At 44.3% G+C, this 23,953-nt stretch overlaps 1 protein-coding gene across 2 annotated transcripts in view; it reads right to left on the bottom strand.

Annotated features, from left to right (window-relative positions):
- Positions 1–14,795, bottom strand: part of LOC147111908 (microtubule-associated tumor suppressor candidate 2-like) — a 901,351-nt gene extending 886,556 nt beyond the window's left edge. For both annotated transcript variants that reach the window (XM_085999292.1, XM_085999294.1), the window contains exons 1-2: positions 14,661–14,795; positions 14,042–14,108 (exon numbers count right to left, since the gene is read on the bottom strand). The gene's annotated coding sequence lies outside the window, so the exon portion shown is untranslated. The remainder of the gene's footprint in view (positions 1–14,041; positions 14,109–14,660) is intronic.
- Between the last annotated feature and the right edge of the window lie 9,158 nt (positions 14,796–23,953).

Below are 23,953 nucleotides of genomic sequence, written 5' to 3'. Positions count from 1 at the left end.
CGTGCAATTGTTAAATTTTTCATTTTATTGACATGTAAAATGTTGGCCCAGTAATTCCCTTCCAACTGCGCGAGTACGGTCGGGGTACTTACGCATCTGGCCGGATGAAATGCCGGTTTTCAGCATGCACAGTGCTTTTGGGGAAAACTGGCATTTCCTGTCCTCTGAACGAAGGGGTTCAGAGGCAGAACGCGTGCGACTGCACAGGCAGCGCGTGCGCAGTATAATTCGCCGCTTTCATTATTGCTTTCAGTGAGGTCAAGTCCTTACAACTTACACATGAAAAAAGCATGGGTACAGTTGCTGCAGAGGAAGATATTTCTTATCGTGGAGCTTCTGAAAGTATGTATGTCTGTATATATTCCTTTGCATGTTATGTATATATTCCTTTACTTATGTGTATGAATGTATTATTTAATTATGACTTTCAGAGAAAGTAACTTATTTGAAAATCATAATTAAAAACATACATTCATACACATTAGTAAAGGAATATAAAACATACATACATATACGTAAAGGAATATATGTGGACATACATACATAACTCATTCTCACATTCCATTCACACAGCCACAATTGCTCCTTCTACCTACCGTTCTGAAAACCCTTTTAAAAAAAAAAAAATTTTAACTTTAAAACTTACTTAAAATTTCTTAAAATAACTTCCCTCCCTTTCCCAAACAAAAATATTGCATTTCAGAAGCTCCACGATAAAATGTTTCTTCCTCCGCAGCCAATGAACCACTTTACACTTGCTTTTTTCAAGTGTAACTTCTGAGGACTTACCCTCACGGATTTCATGAATGAAATCTACGAAGTTCACTGCGCAAGCGCTGCCTGTGCAGTCGCACGCGCTCGAGGTCTGGAAATGCCGGCGTTCCCCGCATGCGCTGTTCATGCTGAACGCCGGCATTTCCAACGGCCAGATGCGTGAGTACCCCGAGCGCACTCACGCCTTTGGCCGTGAATTTCTGGCCCAATACTGTGGAGGAGGAATTCCTGGAGTGTTTACGGGATGGTTTCCTGGACCAATATGTCGAGGAACCAACCAGAGATCAGGCCATCTTAGACTGGGTATTATGTAACGAGAAAGGATTAATTAGCAATCTTGTTGTACGAGGCCCCTTGGGTCAGAGCGATCATAATATGATTGAATTCTTCATTAAGATGGAGAATCAAGTAGTTGACTCAGAGACTAGGGTCCTAAATTTAAATAAAGGAAACTACGATGGTCTGAGGAGCGAGTTGGGTAGGATTGATTGGGGAATGTCACTCAAAGGGTTGACGGTGGATAGGTAATGGCAAACATTCAAAGACCGAATGGATGAACTACAGAATTTGTTCATCCCAGTTTGGCATAAAAATAAAACAAAAAAGGTGACTCAACTGTGGCTAACAAGGGAAATTAGGGATAGCATAAGATCCAAGGAGAAGACATATAAATTGGCCAGAAAAAGCAATAATCCTGAAGATTGGGAGCAGTTTAGGATTCAACAAAGGAGGACAAAGGGATTAATTAAGAAGGGGAAAATAGAATATGAGAGTAAGCTTGCTGGGAACATAAAAACTGACTGTAAAAGCTTTTATAGATATGTGAAGAGAAAAAGATCGGTGAAGTCAAGCGTAGGTCCCTTGCAGTCAGAATCAGGGGAATTTATAATGGGGAACAAAGAAATGGCAGACCAACTAAATACATATTTTGGTTCTGTCTTCACAAAGGAGGACACAAATAACCTCCCAGAGATGCCGGGGAACATAGGTTCTGATGAAAGGGTGGAACTGAAAGAAATCAGTATTTGTAGGGAAATGGTGTTAGGAAAATTGATGGGACTGAAGGCCGATAAATCCCCAGGGCCTGATAATCTACATCCTAGGGTACTTAAGGAAGTGGCCCTAGAAATAGTAGATGCATTGCTGGTCATCTTCCAGAACTCGAAAGGCTCTGGAACAGTACCCATGGATTGGAGGGTAGCTAATGTTACCCCACTATTCAAAAAAGGTGGTAGAGAAAAAGCGGCGAATTATAGACCGGTAAGCCTGACATCAGTAGTGGGGAAAATGCTAGAGTCTATTATAAAAGATGTAATAGCAGAGCACTTGGAAAGCAGCGACAGGATCGGACAAAGTCAACATGGATTTACAAAAGGTAAATCGTGCTTGACTAATCTACTGGAATTTTTTGAGGATGTAACTGGTAAAATAGATAAGGGAGAACCAGTGGATGTGGTGTATTTGGACTTTCAGAAGGCTTTCGATAAGGTCCCGCATAAGAGATTAGCGTGCAAAATTAAGGCACATGGGATTGGGGGCAAGGTATTGACTTGGATAGAGAACTGGTTGGCGGATAGAAAGCAGAGAGTTGGAATAAACGGGTCGTTTTCCGAGTGACTAGTGGGGTACCGCAAGGATCGGTCCTAGGACCCCAGCTGTTCACAATATACATTAATGATCTGGACGAGGGAATTGGATGTAATATCTCCAAATTTGCAGACGACACAAAGCTGGCTGGGAGGGTAAGCTGTGAGGAGGATGTCGTGAAACTCCAGTACAATTTGGACAGGTTGGGTGATTGGGCAGAAACATGGCAAATGCACTATAATGTGGATAAATGTGAGGTTATCCACTTTGGTGGCAAAAACAGGAAGGCAGATTATTATTTGAATGGCAATAGATTGGGAGAAGGGGAAATGCAAAGAGACCTGGGTGTTCTTGTGCACCAGTCGCTGAAGGTAAGCATGCAGGTGCAGCAGGCAGTTAAGAAGGCAAATGGTATGTTGGCCTTCGTAGCAAGAGGGTTCGAATACAGGAACAAGGATGTCTTGCTGCAGTTGTACAGGGCCTTGGTGAGACCGCACCTTGAGTATTGTGTGCAGTTTTGGTCGCCTTATCTGAGGAAGGACGTTCTTGCCATGGAAGGAGTGCAGCGAAGATTCACCAGGCTGATATCTGGGATGGCAGGAATGACGTATGAGGAGAGATTGTGTCGATTGGGCTTATACTCACTGGAGTTTAGAAGATTGAGGGGGGATCTCATCGAAACCTATAAAATTCTGTCAGGCCTGGGCAGACTAGATGCAGGAAGGATGTTTCTGATGGCCGGGGAGTCCAGAACCAGGGGTCATAGTCTAAGGATAAGGGGTAAGCCATTTAGGACTGAAATGAGGAGGAATTTCTTCACCCAGAGAGTGGTGAACCAGTGGAATTCTCTGCCACAGAGGGCGGTGGAGGCCAGTTCATTAAATATATTCAAGAAGGAGTTGGATATATTTCTTAAGGCTAAAGGGATCAAGGGATATGGGGAGAAGGCAGGGACAGGGTACTGAATTTGGATGATCAGCTATGATCTCATTGAATGGCGGAGCAGGCTCGAAGGGCCGAATGGCCTACTCCTGCTCCTATCTTCTATGTTTCTATGTTTCTATGTGTCCACCGAATATCTCCCCTGCACCGTCTTCACCCCCATTTTAACATAGGGTCTGCTCCCCTCAGCATTTTCGCGGGGTCACAGATCGACAGGCTGCGCTGGTTCTAGTCATTGCTGGGAGTTGGATGGGGCAGACGGGGTCAAAGCACCGGTGGTGGCTGCTACTTTTCCCTGGCTGATCAGGAAAACCCGCATTGACTCTAACAGTGATTCGACCGTGGGAACTCCTGCCTCTGCCTTTTGGGCTGGGGGTGGTGAATTCTTCCCTTTATTATCCTTCGAAGGATTTTTACAATCCTTGCGCCAATGGCCGTCCTTCCCGCACCCTTAGCAATTTAGCTTGATTTGAGAGGGACGGTTCCCTTCCTGGTGCCACTCTTTCTTATTTTGGACCCCAGGTTTAACCTCAAACTTTGCCTTTTTGCTGGGGCGCCTCGTTACTTCTGCCGTTTTTATAGGCTACCGTGAGCTGACGGATTACGGTCTCTTCGGTAGTTTGGGGGCTTCGGGGGTCGAACCAGGCCTCGGCCTTGGCTTGGATCTTGGGTAGGCAGTTCGACACCAGGCAACGAAGCCAGTGGGTCAATTGCGGCCGGGTCAGGAATGCCCGATCCGCCACTCCCGACACATGCTATTGTAGACTGGCCACAGCCTGTCTGCGAATGCCTGTGGGGCCTGCCCTGCGAGCTGTACCGTCCTCTCCACTCGGGAGAACGGACTCATTGAATGGTGGAGCAGGCTCGAAGGGCCAAATGGCCTACTCCTGCTCCTATCTTCTATGTGTCTATGTGTCTATGAATGGCGGAGCAGGCTCGAGGGGCCGTATGGCCTACTCCTGCTTCTATTTCTTATGTTCTTAAATACAGCAGCAACCAAGTTTGCTGACGACATGAAACTAGGTGGGATTGTGAGTTGTGAGGAGGATGCAAAGAGGCTTCAAGGCGATTTAGACAAGTTGAGTGAGTGGGCAAATACATGGCAGATGCAGTATAACATGGATAAATGTGAAGTTACCCACTTCGGTAGGAAAAACAGAAAGGCAGAGTATTATTTAAATGGTGATAGATTGGGAAATGCTGATGTACAAAGGGACCTGGGTGTCCTTGTATACCAGTCACTGAAAGCAAACATGCAGGTGCAGCAAGCAGTTAGGAAGGCAAATGGTATGTTGGCCTTCATTGCAAGAGGATTTGAGTACAGGAGCAAGGAGGTCTTACTACAGTTATACAGGGCCTTGGTGAGACCACACCTAGAGTACTGTGTGCAGTTTTGGTCTCCTTACCTGTTAGGGGAGAGAATTAAAGAGATCTAACAATACCTAAGAAAAGATATACTTGCAATAGAGTGAGTGCAGCGAAGGTTCACCAGACTGATTCCTGGGATGGCAGGACTGTCGTTTGAGGAGAGATTGGGTCAACTAGGCCTGTATTCACTAGCGTTTAGAAGAATGTATAAAATTCTGACAGGGCTAGACAGACTGGGTGCAGGGAGGATGTTTCCCCTGGCTGGGGTGTCTAGAACGAGGGGTCACAGTCTCAGGGTACGGGGTAGGACATTTAGGACTGAGATGCGAAGAAATTTCTTCACTCAGAGGGTGGTGAACCTGTGGAATTCTCTACCACAGAAGGCTGTGGAGGCCAAGTCACTGAATATATTTAAGAAGGAGATAGATAGATTTCTAGACACAAAAGGCATCAAAGGGGTATGGGGAGAGAGCGAGAATATGGTATTGAGATAGAGGATCAGCCATGATTATATTGAATGGCAGAGCAGGCTCGAAGGGCCAAATGGTCTACTCCTACACCTATTTTTCTATGTTTCCATGTTTCTAACAACCATTAATAATGAAAGTATCAGCAGGAAAATCTCTCATACAAGAAAAAATGGTAGAATACCCAGCAAAACAACTAATGCATGGAGCAGAATACAGCAAATTGTAACTAAAGAGTTGAAAATACAAACACTTTTAACATCAACACAAACCACACATTTCCCTTTAATAAGCCTAACTTCAGCAGGCCATGTCCTAGGATTCTCCATGTGCCCATGTTATATGGATGAGCTGCATACTGTGGACAGAGCCAAAGTTGGGAGATTTCATGAGGAGCCTTTTTTAAATCATCACTTAAATATTGAAAAGCAATGTATGCCTGCTAATAACATAGCTACATTTTCTCATTTGAAATTGGCAGTTATGAAAATTGGACATGGCATGAATTGGGCACGTGGGGTCAGGAGCAGGGTCCCCAACCCTCCTGGAATGAAAGGGAGTTTCCTGGAATCGGGGATTCATCTCCCGCGCACTGCTCCCAGCAGCCTGGGAGATCAGCGATTTAAATTTACTATGGCCCCCACCGCTCGGTGACGTCACCCGCAGAGACCCGAGAACACAAGGCGTGCAGTTGGGAGAGGGCTGGAGAGTCGTCAATGGGGGTTGTCGGCATTCAGGGAGTCTTGGCAATCAAAGGAGGGCTCTGTGAATTGGGGGTCACTGAAATGGGGGGTCTCTGAAATAAGGGGGGGTTCTCTGAAATGGGGGAGGGTTCCTCGGTTTCCCCTCACTCCCTGTTCACAGGTAGCCTCCTGGTTCTTGGAACTTGTCGCACAACAGCTGCTGGCGCAAAACCACCAGCAAAAATACTCAACTGCAGGGGACCCAACTTTTATACAGTAAATGCAATAACATTTGTAAAAGTCATGTGATCAGATGTCACATGATCAGGCATCGTCTGGCCCTATGTCACGTGATCAGGCACCACCTGGTCATATGTCACGTGATCAGGCATCACCTGGCCATATGTCATGTGATCAGGCATCACCTGGTCATATGTCATGTGGTCAGAATATCACATGATCAAACCTCCAGGAATGCCTCCAATCAGCGTTGGCAACCCAAGTCAAGGGTCGGATTTCATGATCTGCACCCACAGCCAGAACAGCGCTGTGCTGTGGGCAAAGTCTCAGAAAATCGGAGCTTCAATATTTATTTATATAGATATACTAGTCAATCTCCCCAGTGTTGCACATGGTAAATCAAGGATTTTGGGCACTCTCTCACCTGGCCCTATTATCTTTATTTACTGTTTCATTTTGTCTTTCCTCTTGCTCTTCTGCTTCTCTTTCCTTCCCTTCTGCTTCTCCCTCCCTAACTCTTCTATTTGCTTCATTCTCTTTTTCTTCTCCTCCTTTTGGGTGGGAGGTGCTGGGTGGCATAGTGAGGCATAGCATGGTGTGGCAGAGAAATAAGTTAGCAAATCTAGCAGGCTGCAATTGAGGTGGGGGTTGAGATAAACATGTAGCCCTCAGCAGCTCCCCTCTCAACCCTTCATTCAATTAGTTATTGAGGGGTGTCTCTGAAATGACAGGTGTCTCTGAAATGGGGGGGGGTTCTTCCCTGCCCTCGATTTCCCCTCTGCCCCTCCTTCAGTTTACCCTCTTCCCCTGTTCATAGAAACATAGAAGATAGGAGCAGGAGTAGGCCATTCGGCCCTTCGAGCCTGCTCCGCCATTCAATGAGATCATGGCTGATCATCCAATTTCAGTACCCTGTCCCTGCCTTCTCCCCATATCCCTTGATCCCTTTAGCTTTAAGAAATATATCCAACTCTTTCTTGAATATATTTAATGAACTGGCCTCCACCGCCCTCTGTGGCAGAGAATTCCACAGGTTCACCACTCTCTGGGTGAAGAAATTCCTCCTCATTTCAGTCCTAAATGGCTTACCCCTTATCCTTAGACTATGACCCCTGGTTCTGGACTCCCCGGCCATCAGAAACATTCTTCCTGCATCTAGTCTGTCCAGACCTGACAGAATTTTATAGGTTTCGATGAGATCCCCTCTCAATCTTCTAAACTCCAGTGAGTATAAGCCCAATCGACACAATCTCTCCTCATACGTCATTCCTGCCATCCCAGGTATCAGCCTGGTGAATCTTCGCTGCACTCCCTCCATGGCAAGAACGTCCTTCCTCAGGTAAGGTGACCAAAACTGCACACAATACTCAAGGTGCGGTCTCACCAAGGCCCTGTACAACTGTAGCAAGACATCCTTGTTCCTGTACTCGAACCCTCTTGCTACGAAGGCCAACATACCATTTGCCTTCTTAACCGCCTGCTGCACCTGCATGCTTACCTTCAGCGACTGGTGCACAATAACACCCAGGTCTCTTTGCACTTCCCCTTCTCTCAATCTATTGCCATTCAAATAATAATCTGCCTTCCTGTTTTTGCCACCAAAGTGGATAACCTCACATTTATCCACATTATAGTGCATTTGCCATGTTTCTGCCCAATCACCCAACCTGTCCAAATCGTACTGGAGTTTCACGACATCCTCCTCAGAGCTTACCCTCCCACCCAGTTTTGTGCCTCCTGGTTCTTGGAACTTGTCGCACCATGCTCCCATCATGTCTCCTATTCCTTCACCTTCCCACTACTCCATCCCTCTCTCCCATCACTACCCCTACCTCTTCCCCTTCAAACTGCTCTGTACTCTCCCCTCCACTTGCTCTACTGTCTCTCACTTTGCCCTTAACCCTCCTTCGGCTTCCCCCAACTGCTACTTACTCCCACCAAGGGCAGGTGGTGTGAGGCCAAAGGCTCCCTCATCCTTAACCTGTTTCCCTCCTCGCCTGCCACTCCTACTCTCCCTTCAAAGAGGCTTTATTTTCTTACAAAATTCAACTTTTGATAAAAAAATAAATCAAATTAAAATAAGGAAAGACTGTCTGCCTTTCTCTATCTCTCTGTCTCACAGGTGTAAGCCACCAGCAATTACATGCTCTAACTGTGGACAAAACATCTATGAGATAATTAAATTGGCTTCAAAATTCAAGTTTGTTTTTGATAATTAATAATAGTGTGAAAAAAGACACACTCTCTAACCCTGCTCTCTTACTTTCAGCGCTCTCTCTAACTCCAGTCTCTCTCCCGTATCCCAGTCTCTCTCCCGCTTTCTGTATCAGCTTAAAATACTTTCTGTAGTTTATAGAACACAAAACAAAAGCTACAATGGGTGTATAATTAGTACGGCATACTTTTTCTCACACACACACACACTCTGAAAAAAGCAAATTTTACCCAAATAAAGATTTTGAAGTTTGTCCTCTAGCATTTCTTCAAATAATTTTGAGAAACATTGAGCAAAAACTGCTAGAATATTCCATCAGTTCAGCTGACTGAGCAATATTAATGCATCCTGGGAATTTAGGTACAGTGCACAGGTCCAGACAGTGAAATTTAAATTGAGCTCATAGAATCACAATTCTGGGCAACAAAATTAATTCTAAACCCAGATTTTAAAAAGAGTCTGAGGCCTTCAAGTAAAAACTTTAATAACGGCATTAAAAGCCACAAAAGACAATTCAATGGGTAAATGTAATCATGTAATTATGAATGGTGAGTTTTTGAATTTTTGTTTTATTTGAAATCTTATTCTGGACATTAGACATTTTAGTTACTAAACAGAAGAAAAATGGCAGATGAAAACAAAATAATTGGAACCAGTGGCCAGAATGTGCAACCGGAGGATAAGATTATAAAATAGGGGCTATTGTGTGCGTCATAGGCTGTGACAGGAAATACTTAGAACCGGACATGCATATGTATTCCAGTCCCCATTCTATTCATATTTTTACATGACACATTGACTTTATATTATTTGCAGTTAAATTGCAAAAATGATAGCAATTTTGGAAGCAGAGAAATAGAGTTGGTTGGCATAGCTCTGCAGAACTGGTTGAGGAACTGGGTGGCGCAAAACTGAGGTACTACAGCATCACCACTGGTGGAAGGGTGCAATTACAGCGTGAATAGTTTACATAGGCAGTTTACATTATAAATGTGCACATAGGAATTTATAATGGAAAAGTTTACACTAAAGTGTGACAAAAACATAACAGGAAGTGAGGTTTCATAGACAGAAAGTGCACGCAGATGCAAGATTTTTAATGGCCCAGAAATTGGTGTCGGGGGCTTTCCGCGGGTGCAAGCGCCCGACCTACACTTACATAGCGCGCTGGCAGTTGAAGCCTGGCCCTGCGTGGATTTCCTGTCAGTGGCCTGGTTCAGCTCCCGGCGCGCTGTGCTTGCATGATCCAGCAGCGTAGTTAGTTCGATGAGCCGGCTGGGATCACGTGAGCACTGGGCAACCAATCGGAGGTTGCAAAAGTTCATTCATGAGTTTGATAGTAAGAACTGTCAAACTCATGAAAACTCCGGGTGCCAAAAACAGTACTTAAACTTCAAATAAAAGTTAATAAAACATCCCACTAATTAAATGAACTATTAATAACTGTAAAAAACTAATTTAAACAATTATTCAAATTTTTGAAAAAAATAATTTTTTAACAAAAATACACTTACCTTACTGTAAAGTCTTTAAAAATAATAAACCTGTGGAAAAAAAATTCTAACTTTAATTAATAGACCACTTACCTTTTAAAACTAAGTACTTACGTCTGCTTTTTTCTCGCGTAAAAACTGGAGGCCTTATCGCACGGGCACCCCTGTAAAAAAAAAGGAATTTCAGCGCGCACACGCAGACTCCTGCGCACACGCGTTCGACCTCTGAACCCCTTGGTTCAGAGGATCGGAAATGCCGGTTTCCCGGGCATGCGCTGTGCATGCAGAAAACCGGCAATTCCATCGGTCCCACGCGTGAGTACACGGTGCTTACTCACGCGTTGGGACCCGAATTACTGGGCCATTATATTATGCAGATGATATAAAAAGAGTGCACCAGTGGAGACAACAAAGGCAGATATATTACAAGTTGGCAATAGTGGTTCCAAACTAATTTGGAGAAATTGTACTAAAAGTACCAATGGGTAAATCCAGGTTTCGCATGCTGGTACAATGCTGGTTCATCAAGTAATGGTTAATTCTGCATTTGACCTTCTGCATACAAAGGACAGTTCCAAATGATGGGAAAGTACGTTCATAATCAAAGTACGTAAACAACTGCTAGCTTGTCAACAGAGATCGTTGTCTGAGGCCAAGACCTAATTTGAACAGTATTTAAGAACCATTCCTTCTTCAGTATCTTTCAACTTGTGATATTTGAATCTGTAAATCTAGGGGAAGGTTCTAGGAGTATCTAAATGTATTCTACTTCCTATTCCTACAACTAGCACTCCTGACAGGTAATTCTCTTTGCTAGCCAATCTAGTTCATTGATGCCTGGTAAGAGGCAGCGCACACAAACTCAGAGGTGCTTCTGGGCTTCCGATGTTCACTTTGCATCTAGAATAATCAATTAATAATAGGTTTAGTTTAAGGTTAAATTAAATTCTAATGGTTGCAGACTGTGACTCCCATTTATTAATTGAATGCAGTTAGGGTCCAGTTCAATGCAAGATGTTTATTTTTAAAAGGGGGCTTTAATAAAAAGAGTGTTAACAGGTCTTCTCTCTAATGCTTCAGGTTAGCTAAAATGCAAAATCCATTTTTGGTTTACGGCGCTCTGTTTAATATCGGTTGAAATAACATAAGAACATAAGAAGTAGGAGCAGGAGTAGGCCATACGGCCCCTCGGGCCTGCTCCGCCATTCAATAGGATCATGGCTGATCCAAACCTAGACTCACGTCCACTTCCCTGCCCGCTCCCCGTAACCCCTAATTCCCTTATCAGCTAGGAAACTGTCTATCTCCGTTTTAAATTTATTTAATGTCGCAGCTTCCACAGCTCTCTGAGGTAGCAAATTCCATAGATTTACTACCGTCTGAGTGAAGAAGTTTCTCCTCATCTCAGTTTTGAAAGGGCAGCCCCTTATTCTAAGATTATGCCCCCTAGTTCTAGTCTCACCCATCAGTGGAAACATCCTCCCCGCATCCACCTGATCAAGCCCCCTCACAATCTTATATGTTTCGATAAGATCGTCTCTCATTCTTCTGAATTCCAATGAGTAGAGGCCCAACCTACTCAACCTTTCCTCATAAGTCAACCCCCTCATCTCTGGAATCAACTGAGTGAACCTTCTCTGAACTGCCTCGAGAGCAAGTATATCTTTTCTTAAATATGGAAACCAAAACTGTACGCAGTATTCCAGGTGTGGCCTCACCAGTACCCTGTATAACTGAAGCAAGACTTCCCTGCTTTTATACTCCATCCCCCTTGCAATAAAAGCCAAGATTCCATTGGCCTTCCTGATCACCTGCTGTACCTGCATACTAACCTTCTGTGTTTCATGCACCAGGACCCCCAGATCCCTTTGTACTGTAGCACTTTGCAGTTTCTTTCCATTTAGATAATAACTTGCTCTTTGATTTTTTCTGCCAAAGTGCATAACCTCACACTTTCCAACATTATATTCCATCTGCCAAATTTCTGCCCACTCACTTAGCCTGTCTATGTCCTTTTGCAGGTTTTTTATGTCCTCCTCACTCACTGCTTTCCCTCCCATCTTTGTATCGTCAGCAAACTTGGATATGTTGCACTCGGTCCCTTCCTCCAAATCGTTAATATAGATTGTAAAGAGTTGGGGCCCCAGCACTGACCCCTGCGGAACACCACTAGTTACTGATTGCCAACCCGAGAATGAACTATTCATAACCTGTGTTTTGGATTGAGTTTTTAATATACTTCTAACTTATTTGAATAACCAATAAAAAAGCAACAAAAACATTACACTCTCACCACAATAGCAAATCAGAATTTGCAGCCATTTACAAAATACCCACAACAGAGCATCAAAATGTGCAGCCATTTATAAAAGGCGCAGGTTCTTTTCACTTGAAATCTCTGTCTTCTGTTACTAAACAGTATTCCTGACTAATGAGGAATGCCAGAACAATTCATAAAATAAGTAACTTTCATAAGTATATATCAGTAATTTCTGTCTAATTACTAGCAGATGTCATACAATTCATACACATTATGGGACTGTGGGAGGGAAGCATAAATCCATTTGTGGAGATTTAAACAGAGAGTTACGGGAGACATGGGCATGGATCTGGGAGGAAAGAACACGTTCAAGGTCTTTGGAGAGGAAGTAGAGATTTTAGGTGGGGTGACAGTTTGCAAAGGCAGAGGGGGTGAGGGTGGATTTTTTGAAGAGGCAGGATGATAATGACAGTTTTGAAAGGTAGGGGGACTGTATTTGAGGAGAGGGAACCATTTATAATGTCAGCTCGCAGAGGGGTTAGGAAAGAAAGCTGGGTAGTCAGCTATTTAGTAGGAATGTGATTGAAGGAGCAGGAGGTGGGTCTCATGATCAAATAAACTCAAAGAGGGCAAATCTGCAGCTGGGAGTTAAACTGGAGAGAAAAGGGATTTAGGCTAGGGTAAAAGGCAGCAGGGGAGGTTTGGCTTGGTGGCAAAGGGAAGGAGGGAATAGCAGATGCAGCTGAACATATGGTTCTTTGGCAACAAAGAAGTCTATGAGCTCCTTACACTTGGTAGAGGTGAGGGTAGGGGGGATAGAGGGGGCTTGCCTGCACTAATGCACAAAACTGTTCATATGTAATTCTCAAAATAATTTGCTTCCTAGAATGAAAATCTATATCTGCTATCAGATTTTTTTTTATTATTTAAAAAGCATTTTATTTATTTTCTTCTCTTCTCTGGTTCTCCTACTCTATTCAACATATATCCCAGCCAAATGGCTGGGCAAGTGACCTGCTCCTGGCCCTTGTCAATGCTCTCCTGTATCTAGGTGCTAAGGTGTGCACGAGAGTGACTCACCCTCTGATTTCCTGTTGTCTCTGTGGGGAAGACAGGCACAAATTACATTGTGTCACTGGGCCATTGGAGCTTCAACATTTTGAGCCACTGTGTGTCCCAGGGTTTAAATGGCTCCAACATCCTTTTGAAAGATAAGCTTCTGAAAGCAATCAGCGAGCCCCTCGCTCTTAGAAGTCAATAAGAGAGTTTCATAAAATAAGTTACTTTTGATTTGCATGTACCTTTGCTCATGTGCTGCTGTTAGTGAACAGAATCGCTATAGAAGTTTAAAGAAATACTATCGTATCATTTAGGCACATCTTGCAAAACAGTTCATAAGACTTGTAAACAAATAAATGTGCAATTGTATAGTCTATGAACACCAATGTTCAACTAAAGAGATAAGCAAGTCAGAAAAGCACATGGCAAATATTTGTGTTGTAATATATACATCTGAAATGGACAATGGCTGGCCCTTTAATGTAGCTGGGGAAATTCACTTGAGAATTTTATTTCAACGTTTCATTGATTTACTACAGCTGCAGTTAAAGGTTTAGCGTTGCTATATTTAACATCTTAAAACACTAAAATTAAGCATGCTGACATTTACCCGACCGGAGCACTGTAAAACTGTTACATTATTGTCTTGCCAAAATAACTCCTTTATTAGCTATCTTACCATTACTTAGAGCAGAACGAATGGATTAAATAACCAGCTCATTATGTTTGAAGCTACAGTATACACAAAATAGACCATGACCGACAACTACCAGAATGAAAAGTATGCTGCACTGAAATTGGAAGCTGTACCAAACCAAGTGCGTCTGGTAAAAGGTGCTCATCAAAGTATTGCTTACAATCTTTCACAAATATTACACCTTAGTTTCACGTGAATTACAAGACGCAGTTAATGTACAAATAATTTCACGCTTGAGCGTCAAGAAACAACTTACCATGAATAGTAGAAAATATTTTTATAGGCGACGAACAGCCTCAAGATCTTAAAACAACGTTATACTTCTGTAACAAAAGAGAATACGTTATTGGAGTGGAAGCTGATGGTCAAAACTCCATAAAGTTGCGCAATGAATGTGACGATTTTATATATAATAAATGAGCACTTATTGATGAGCCTGATACTGATATTTTCCCTCCAATATCCAGTAGAACCAAAATGATCATCACTAATAGATTTTGCTTCAGGCTCTACTCGGTGCTTTTGGTTGACCCTCCCGAAACCCACGCAACTTTCCAATATTTGGAGAAAATCACCTGCGATTTTGAAAATGTGGTTCCCTCCTGGAAATCCTAGATTTAAAGATCAGCCACATTTCGCCTCACCCAGCTATGTAAAGACAACTGAAGGCAAATTGCTGCCTCTTCACAATAAATGAAACAGGGAAAGCGTGGAGTTTATTGTTGCACTTCGCACATCTGCCCACAAAGCATCCCAGCTGACAGCTGTGGCGTTTCTGCAGATGTTGCCCCTGCTCAGACTGTAATCTTTGATCCCCTTTCCGCAAATCAGTGCTGGCTTCCCTTTCGTACATCCACAATACACCGTGAACATACCTTCCACTGCGGACTGGCTGAAATCAGCGTAAAGTGCAGGTACCTGCGCTCCGGTGCCGAGCTGTCACACACAAATCACAGCGGCCGCTACTGCGAATACCGGTGGGGAAAGACCGGACCGGATTAGATCGGATTGGCGTCCCCCGCTGCAATCACCAAGCCTGCAGCAGTTGTACCCACCCAGTCCACGCCAAATCCCACCGTCCAACAAACAGACTGCAAACAGCGTCTCCTACCGACTCACCCAGGACGCCAGCAACGCTTCATTTTAATAGTCCGCTTACTAACATTATAGTTCTTGAGTATCATGGACATTGATATAATCAATATAAGGGTATTTATCTTGCAACTTTAGTCATTATTAAAGAATAAGGACATGGGTACAAAATTGATAAGACTCATGCTTGACTAGATATTAGAGGGTTTTAAAAATGGCTACAACTGTATAGATGGAAAACTATCAATATATCTAAAATTAGCTGGTGGAGGTACTTTTAGTGCCTTCAAAAGACTTCCACTTGTATTAAAAAAGAATGGAAGACGGAATCTCCCACCTTGTAAAAGCAACAGCTCAGACTAAATAAACATGATCCCAAATGGATTAACAAACAAATTAAAAGTAGGATAAAGAGGGAAAAGGGGCTGTACAAATCATGCAGTGAGAAAGGAGAAGGGGCTCACTGAGATGAATGTAAGAATATGCAGCTACACATTAATTAGAGGAGTAAGAGGGCAGTCAGAATAGAGTTGAAAGCCATAAAAGATGCAAATGGTCTTGAAACTGAGAATGGGCACACATTAGTAAATATTCTGAATGATTACTTCCTCCAAGCATTCACAAGGGAAAACATGAGCAACATGCCCTCTTCAAACAAAGATATCCCAAGTAAAATGATTCCATGATTCTAAATTAATTATGATGTGGAGATGCCGGTGTTGGACTTGGGTGGACAAATGTGAGAAGTCACACAACACCAGGTGAAGGAGCAGCGCACCGAAAGCTTGTGATTTCAAATAAAGCTGTTGGACTATAACCTGGTGTTGTGTGACTTCTAAATTAATTACTTTGTTATAAGTGAGATAAAAGTCCTCGAAAGGCTAAAAGGTCTCAAAACAAATTAATCCACAGGGAAAATGGTATTTATCCCAGAATTCTGAGAGAGGCTAGGGAGGAGATTTATGAGACACTGACAATCTTTGAGTGAGTCAGTGGACAACTGGTGAGGTAGCAGTAGATTAGAAACAGACTAACATGGTGCCCATATTCAAAAATAGTGACAAAACAGACACAGGCAACTACAAAGTTATTAGTCTTACTTCCATTCCATGAAGGATAATGGAATCAATTATCAAGACTAAACATGAGGATTATCAGTACAATAACAAGCTAGTAAACAGTAGGCAACATGGATTCAGAAGAGGAAGATCTTACCTGTCCAACCTTGTCGACTTCTTTGAGGAACTGACAACACAAGTGAACTGGAAAGCCCTATGATGCAGTGTACCTGACTTCCAAAAGACCTTTGATAAAGTTCCACATGAAAGGCTATTAATTAAACTCAAAGCTGTTGGAATTCAGGGAACAGATAAGAAACTGGCTGAGAGGTAGGAAACAACAAGTACCTGAGAGAGGAATTACGTCAGAGCGGGGTGACACTCGGTGCTGGGATCACTGCTGTTTCTAATTTACATAAATTATCTGGGTTCAGAGGGGTAGAAATTGGACCTCATTGCACCTGTTTTATGCCCAGATGGAATGAGGGCCGATTTTGGGGACCAACATCCTGCGTCCCAAGGAAGCCTGATGTTGGGTTGGGCCATTTTTCAGGCATCAGGGGCTGCAGTCTAAAACAGGCATTTGGCCCCTAGGAAAATTGGGACCTGGGCGTCAGGCCTCCTCCGATCAGATTTTCCAGGCGTGGATGTGACCTAGAAAGCGGCTGCCACAAAAAAAGGTGACTTACTTAATTTTTAGGTTTGATGCGGAGCCCAGAGGAGCAGGAGTGCTCCTCCTGACTCCTTGTGATCGCCACCCCACACCACCAGCACCCCCCATTCCCCAACCCCATTCTCCTCCCCCAGGGACTTACTTTCGGGCAGTTGCCCACGAGGCAAGTGGCCCGATCTTTTCAAAGTGGGTGAGCTGCCTGTGGGGGTGGGACAGCTTGCCCAAATAATGTTAACAAGGCTGGAAGCCCAATTTCAAGCTGGTCTTCCAGTTGGCGCACACGCTCCGTGCACAGCACCCATTTCATGTCCAAAAACAAGCCTAAGGGAACTGCCTCCCCAGAAACTCATTGTAAAGTGGTCACGTTTGAAGATAATAACAGACAAGGAGGGGTAGTCGAATTGGATGAGGCCAGTTAGAAATTATAGGATACATTGGACAAAATATGCAAGTGCACAGAACAAAGGCAGATGAAATTTAGTGCAAATAAATGTAAAGTGCTATACATAGGAAGGAAAAGTAGATGACACACATACTCCATGAATGGTATTGAAATAGCTAAGGATGAAGCTGAAGGAGACCAAGGAGTCTTAGTAGATTTAATGCTAAACATGTCGAACCAATGCAGAGCAGCAACCAACAAAGTGGATAGGATGTTGAATTATGTAGTCAAAACAATATCGCTGGTCAAACATAACCTTGAATACTGCACCCAGTTCTGGTCTCTACAAGTTCCTTTTGTCCATGAGACCCACCTCCTGTTCTCTTGATCCCATTCCCACTAAAGTGCCAACCACCCAACTTCCCTTCCTGGCCCCATGCTAGCTGACATTGTAAATAGTTTCCTCTCCTTAAGTATTATTCCTCTGCTTTATAAAACCACCATCATCACCTCCTTCCTCAAAATACCACCATTGGCCCATTTGTCCTTGCAGACTACCGCCCCATCTCCAAAATCCTTGAATGCATTGTCGCCTCCCAAATCCATGCTCATCTTTCATGCAAATTCATGTTTGAATCTTTCCCATCAGATTTCCACCCTTGACAGCACTGAAATGGCACTAATCAATCAGACAAATGACATCCTCTGTGACTGTGCACTATACCTCTTTGTCTTTCTCAACCTCAGTACGTACTGTACATCCTTTGATACTGTCGACCACACCATCCTCCTCTAACGCCTCACCTTAGTTTTGTGAGATAATTTTGCTTGGTTCCACTGATACCTATCTGGTTGTAGCCAGAGCATACCCAGAAATGCCTTCGCTTCCCACTCCTGCACCATTATCTCTAGAGTCTACCATGTAGCTATCCTTGGCCCCTTCTACTTCCTCACCTACTTGCTGTTGCTTGGCAATATCATTTTCAGACACATAGGCCGCGATTTTGCCGATGCTCAGAGGGCAGGTTTGGAAGTGGGTCCGGAGTTAAAATCAAAATGATTGACGGCTGGTTGCGAACCCACTGCCATCCCGCCTTCACGCAACTTTACAAAGTTTCGGGTCTACGACTTCCGATCAGACCTGACACCAAGCGGCGGAAGAGGCACTTAAGGCCCTGGATAATCCTATTTTGACAGGCTTTTTCCATTTTGCCACATTTTCAGTGTGTTCCACATCGTTCGACAAACACGCCAGCTGATTATGTCAGGTCTTCCAACAAGTGAATAGTTGACAGCTGCAACTGCAGCATAAAAGCTAACCTGCAACATCAGTTCAATTTTAGATGCCAGGACTTTCTGTTTTGAGGATTTGGAACCCATTATTCAGGTGTATTGAGGTTGTAAGTGTTTATTCTGAGATCCATATGCACTGTGACCTCCTTGGAATACCTGTAATGTCCGTGTGTAATTGAGACACGGACTGCAGAAGTTGGTTATAACAGGTGTTTACTGAATGGAGACAAAACTGGAACTACTATACAAAGTTACTACACAGGCTTATATACAGGGGTGGTCACTACTGGTACTGCAGTATACAGGGGCTGCAGAATATAGTTCCTTCTTCAAGGTACATACACTACAATTCCTCCCCTTTTAGCTAAACAGTACATAACATTCGATTAATAATTAAATAACATATTTACAATTACAGTTGCTATATACATTAGCTGAAGTTAAGCAATTATAAATTCAGTCTTTGAGGAGGCTTCCTGATTCTGTCCGGATAACGCCTCTTTGGGGTATCAGGTTCTTCTGGCAAAGTTGATTCGGGATCAACGTCGTTGTTTGGTTCGTCTGCTTCCAATATCACCGATTCTGAGGTAGATGCAATTGATACTTCGGTTTCATCACCAGGTGTATAGGATCGTGGTGTAGATTTGACGTTTTCCAGTGACTCTAGAATCTGGTCAGCATGGCGTCTTACAATGCTCTCTCCAACGTCCACGGTATACATTAGAGGTCCTTGCCATGTGCAGATCGTTCCTGGCTGCCATTTCTCTGTGCAGTAGTCCCGGGCCAAAACTGGTTGACCTATCTTGAAACTCCTGGTTGGCCTATCTTGAAACTCCTGGTTGGCCTTTCATTCATATTCTGAAACTGCCTGTTCTCCACATCTCTTCTGATGTTTGGCTTAACCAAATCCAAGCGGCATCTTAGTCTTCGATTGAAGAACATCATGGCTGGAGTTTGGTTGGTAACCGCATGTGTCGCATTCCGGTAGGCAAACAAGAAGTTATCCACCTTGTGTTGTAGGGGTATGTCTTCATTACACATTGCCTTGATAGCCTTCTTGAATGTTTGAACGAACCTCTCAGCCAATCCATTGGTGGCTGGATAATATGGGGCGGATGTGTAATGCTTAACACCATTGTTCTTTAAGAACCTCCGGAACTCTTCAGACACAAACTGTGGTCCATTGTCGGAGCAAATCTGTTCAGGCAGCCCATTTCTGGCGAATATGGTTCGTAAGACTGTGATAGTTTTTTCTGAGGTGGTTGAGGACATTTTTATTACCTCTGGCCACTTTGAATGTGCATCCACCGCAATTAAAAACATCGAGTCCACAAATGGACCAGCAAAATCAACGTGTACCCTTTGCCATGGAGATGAGGGCCACTCCCATGGATGTAGAGGGGCTTGTGGTGGGGTGTTTTGGACCCTCTGGCATCCTGTACAGCTCTTGGTCATCTCTTCGATTTCTCTATCGATTCCCGGCCACCACACAAACGCTCTGCCTAAGTTCTTCATTTTTACCCCTCCCAGATGACCCTCATGAAGCTCATTGAGCACTCTATCCTTCAATTTGGGTGGAATTACTACTCTGGATCCACACATCAAGGTTCCTCGGCACACTGACAGCCGTTCTCTTCTCGGCGAGAATGCTGGCAGCAGTGGTTCGCCATGTGCTGGCCATCCCTTCACCGTTAAATCATAGACCCTGGAGAATGTCGGGTCATTTCGTGTTTCCTTTTCTATGTTTGCATTCGTCACAGGTAGACATTCGACTATGGTCGAGTGGAATATCTCCACAGGATCCACTGCAGGTGCTTCTTCCACCGTCGGCAACGGTAGGCGCGACAATCCATCAGCATTCCCATGCTGTTTAGTTCCTTTGTACTCGATGTCATATTGGTGTGCCCCTAGGAAAAGGGACCACCTCTGTAGCCGTTGTGCTGTCATTATCGGGACGCCCTTCTTAGGGTTGAAAATGGAGACAAGAGGTTGATGATCAGTTAGTAGAGTAAATTTCTGTCCGTGCAGGTAGTGATTGAACTTCTTCACCCCCCACACCAGGCTGAGGGCCTCTCTGTCAATCTGGGCGTAGTTACGCTCGGCTGCAGTTAACGAGCGTGACGCAAAAGCTATCGGCCTCTCTGAACCATCAAGGGATTTATGTGACAGTACCGCTCCAACGCCGTAGGGAGACGCATCACACGCCAGTCTTATCGGTAGTGATGGGTTGTAGTGAGCCAATACTTCTCTTGAAGTGATCAGGCCTTTACACTTCTGAAAGGCCCGCTTACATTCATCGCTCCATTTCCATGCTACTCCAGTTTGTAGCAGGGCGTTCAGTGGGTGCAGAATTGTGGACAAATTCGGCAAAAACTTATGGTAGTAATTCACCAATCCGAGGAATGACCTCAGTTGCGACACATTTTCAGGTGCTGGAGCCTTAACTACCGCTTCAATTTTGTCAGGGGACTTATGTAACCCCTCTTCATCAAGCACGTGGCCACAATACGATATTTGTTTCTTAAAAAACTCGCACTTGGGGCGATTGGCTCGTAGCCCATGTTCTCTTAGTCTAGTGAGCACCTGCTCTAGGTTGGCAAGGTGTTCACTGTCATTTTCACCTGTCACTAGGATGTCGTCCAAGTAACACTGAGTCCCCGGAATCCCTTGCAGGACTTTTTCCATCGCTCTTTGCCATATAGCCGGAGCTGATGCTACTCCGAATACCAGTCGATTATACTGGTAAAGACCTTTGTGAGTGTTTATCGTGAGATATTTCCTAGAGGATTCTTCAACCTCCATCTGCAAATATGCTTGCGCTAGGTCAATTTTTGTAAAACGTTTCCCTCCAGATAGTGAGGCGAAAATATCTTCTATCCTCGGAAGAGGATACTGTACTGTGTGAAGGACTGGGTTCACAGTCACCTTGAAGTCCCCACAGATGCGAACCTTCCTTGGCTCCTCAGACTTATTGTTTAACGTTTTCTTCATGACAGGAACGATGGATGTCGCCCACTCGCTCCAGTCTACCTTAGATAACACACCTGCATTCTCCAGCTCTGCCTCGACGGCTGGGCGAATTGCATACGGTACTGGTCTTGCTTTGAAAAACTTGGGAATTGCATTCTCTTCTATTTTTATCGAGGCGGTTACGCCTTTAAGAGTTCCCAGTCCATGTTGAAATACCTCTTTAGCGTTAGCTAAGATTTTTGACAATCGTCCAGGTGTGACGTCGTCATCCTTTTTACCAGCCACAGTCAGTGCCTGAATGGTGTGCCAGTCTAAACTTATCTTTCTGATCCATTCATGTCCCAATAACAGTGGTCCACCATCTTGCAGTATGTACAGATACAATTTCTGTATTTCCTTGCCGTTGTATTCGACAGGTACCCTTATTTTCCCTCTGGGGTATGTAGTGTATGTGCCTTTAAGAGCCCCATGTGTACTGTAATGCCGGTAATGGCCACTCGGGCTATATAAGCCTATATATTGTGTTGTATCAGTTAGTTCCCCTCCAGGCTTTGTTTAGTAAACACCTGTGAAACCAACTCCTGTCTTCAGTGTCTCTATCAACACACGGACACAACAGTGGCGGCGAATTGGAAACGGACTTACCTGCAATTCGGCAGCACCTCAAGGACATCGATTCCTCTGGCGTCCAAAGTTGAAAAGAAAAAGAAAAAGCTGTGATTTCACCAGCTAGCCAAGCTGGTGGCAGGTACTGCAATAATCCTTCTTGGGCATCGGGCTGGGGCTCCAGTGGCTGGCTCTGCAGCTAGGCCAAGCAGCGAAAGCGGAGGCAAGCAGTGACAGACGGGGAGGGAGCACTCGGGAGGCGGCCGGCGCTGCAAGCAGGTCGGCGTTCAGACCTAGAGAGAGAGTCCGGTGGGAACGAATCTCCAACTGTAAATAAATAAATAAAAAGAACGGAAACCGTGGGAAACAGCATTGTCATCGGCAGCAGCGGCGGGGAAGTGCGGGAAGTGCCATTTTTTTTCTAGGATGCCTAAGTCTGGCAATATTGATGCTTTTGATAACAAGATAGAGGATTGGACCACATATGTGGAAAGAGTGGAGGTATATTGCCCCGCAAATGGAATAGAAGATGAAAAAAAAGCTTCAGTACTTCTAAATCTAATGGGCGCAAAGACATATAAGCTGTTACGAAACTTAATCACTCCAGCCGAACCGATGGACAAGAATTTTAAGGAGATTGTTGATACCCTACACTGCCAATTCGGGGCAGGACTGGCAGATTCTCTACGAGGCAAATTCGTCTGCGGTCTCCTAAATGAAGGAACACAAAAAAAGCTACTTTCTGAGAAAGATTTGACACTGGACAAGGCTTTCAGTGCAAGAGGAGCTGCAGAAATACAGCAAAAGCCACAGGACTTTGGCACCCATGAAATGACACGGGGTTTTGAGAGATGTTATCGCTGCGGCAGATCCACCCATGACCAGAGGGACTGCTGGTTCAAGGACAAAGCATGCAGGCAATGCGGAAAGATGGGACACATTACACGTGTATGCCAATCTGGAAAAAAAAAATCCACTAACAGAAAAAAAATCAATAAGGAAAAACACAAAAAGGTACAAATGATGACGGACAGTAGCTCCGAAGACCAGAAGAGCGATAGCGACTCCGGAAACAACAGACTAAGCTCTCTCAAATTACATAATGTAATTGCCAAAGAAGATTACCAGACCATTTGGGTTACCCTCACAATAGCAGGGTCCCCAGTTAAAATGGAGCTAGATACAGGATCAGCTCTGACCGTTATAAATCGACGGGATTACGAGCGGCTATTTCCGCATATTCCTTTAAAAGGGCAGCACGGTGGCATAGTGGTTAGCACTGTTGCCTCACAGTGCCAGGGACCCGGGTTCGAATCCGGCCTCGGGTGACTGTCTGTGTGGAGTTTGCACATTCTCCCCGTGTTTGCGTGGGTTTTCTCCGGGTGCTCCGGTTTCCTCCCACAGTCCAAAGATGTGCGGGTTAGGTTGATTGGCTATGATAAAAATTGACCCTTAGTGTTAGGGGGATTAAATACGTGGGGTTACGGGGATAGGGTGGGATATGTGTTGGTGTAGGGGTTACGGGGATCGGGTGGGATATGTGTCGGTGCAGGCTCGATGGGCCGAAATGGCCTCTTTCTGTACTGTGAGGTTTCTGTGATTCTGTGATTCTGAAGACACATCCATTATCTTGAAAACATATATGGGGCAGAAAGTATACCCCAAAGGAAAAATAAGGGTGCCTGTTGTATACAACGGCAAGAAAATACAGAAGTTGTATTTATACGTTCTACAAGATGGTGGTCCACCGCTGTTGGGACGTGAATGGATCAGGAAAATACGTTTAGACTGGCACTCCATTCAGGCACTGACAGTGACCAGTAAGGAAAAAAATGATGATGACGTCATACCTGAACGATTAAAAGACATCTTGGCCAACGCCAAGGAAGTGTTTCAAGAGAAACTAGGAACCTTGAAAGGCATCACCACCTCAATAAAAGTGGAAGATGCGGCAATTCCCAAGTTTTTTAAGGCAAGGCCGGTGCCATACGCAATTCGTCCAGCAGTCGAGGCAGAGCTGGAGAATTTGGAAAAGGCAGGCGTATTATCCAAAATAGATTGGAGCGAGTGGGCAACACCCATCGTCCCGGTCAT

Source organism: Somniosus microcephalus, chromosome 10 (genome assembly GCF_052327205.1).
Source record: "Somniosus microcephalus isolate GS21.2 chromosome 10, FLI_Smic_1.0, whole genome shotgun sequence".
Classification (NCBI taxonomy): Eukaryota; Metazoa; Chordata; class Chondrichthyes; order Squaliformes; family Somniosidae; genus Somniosus; species Somniosus microcephalus.
Note: the sequence above shows the minus strand (reverse complement) of the source record. Positions and strands in the feature narration are given on the sequence as shown.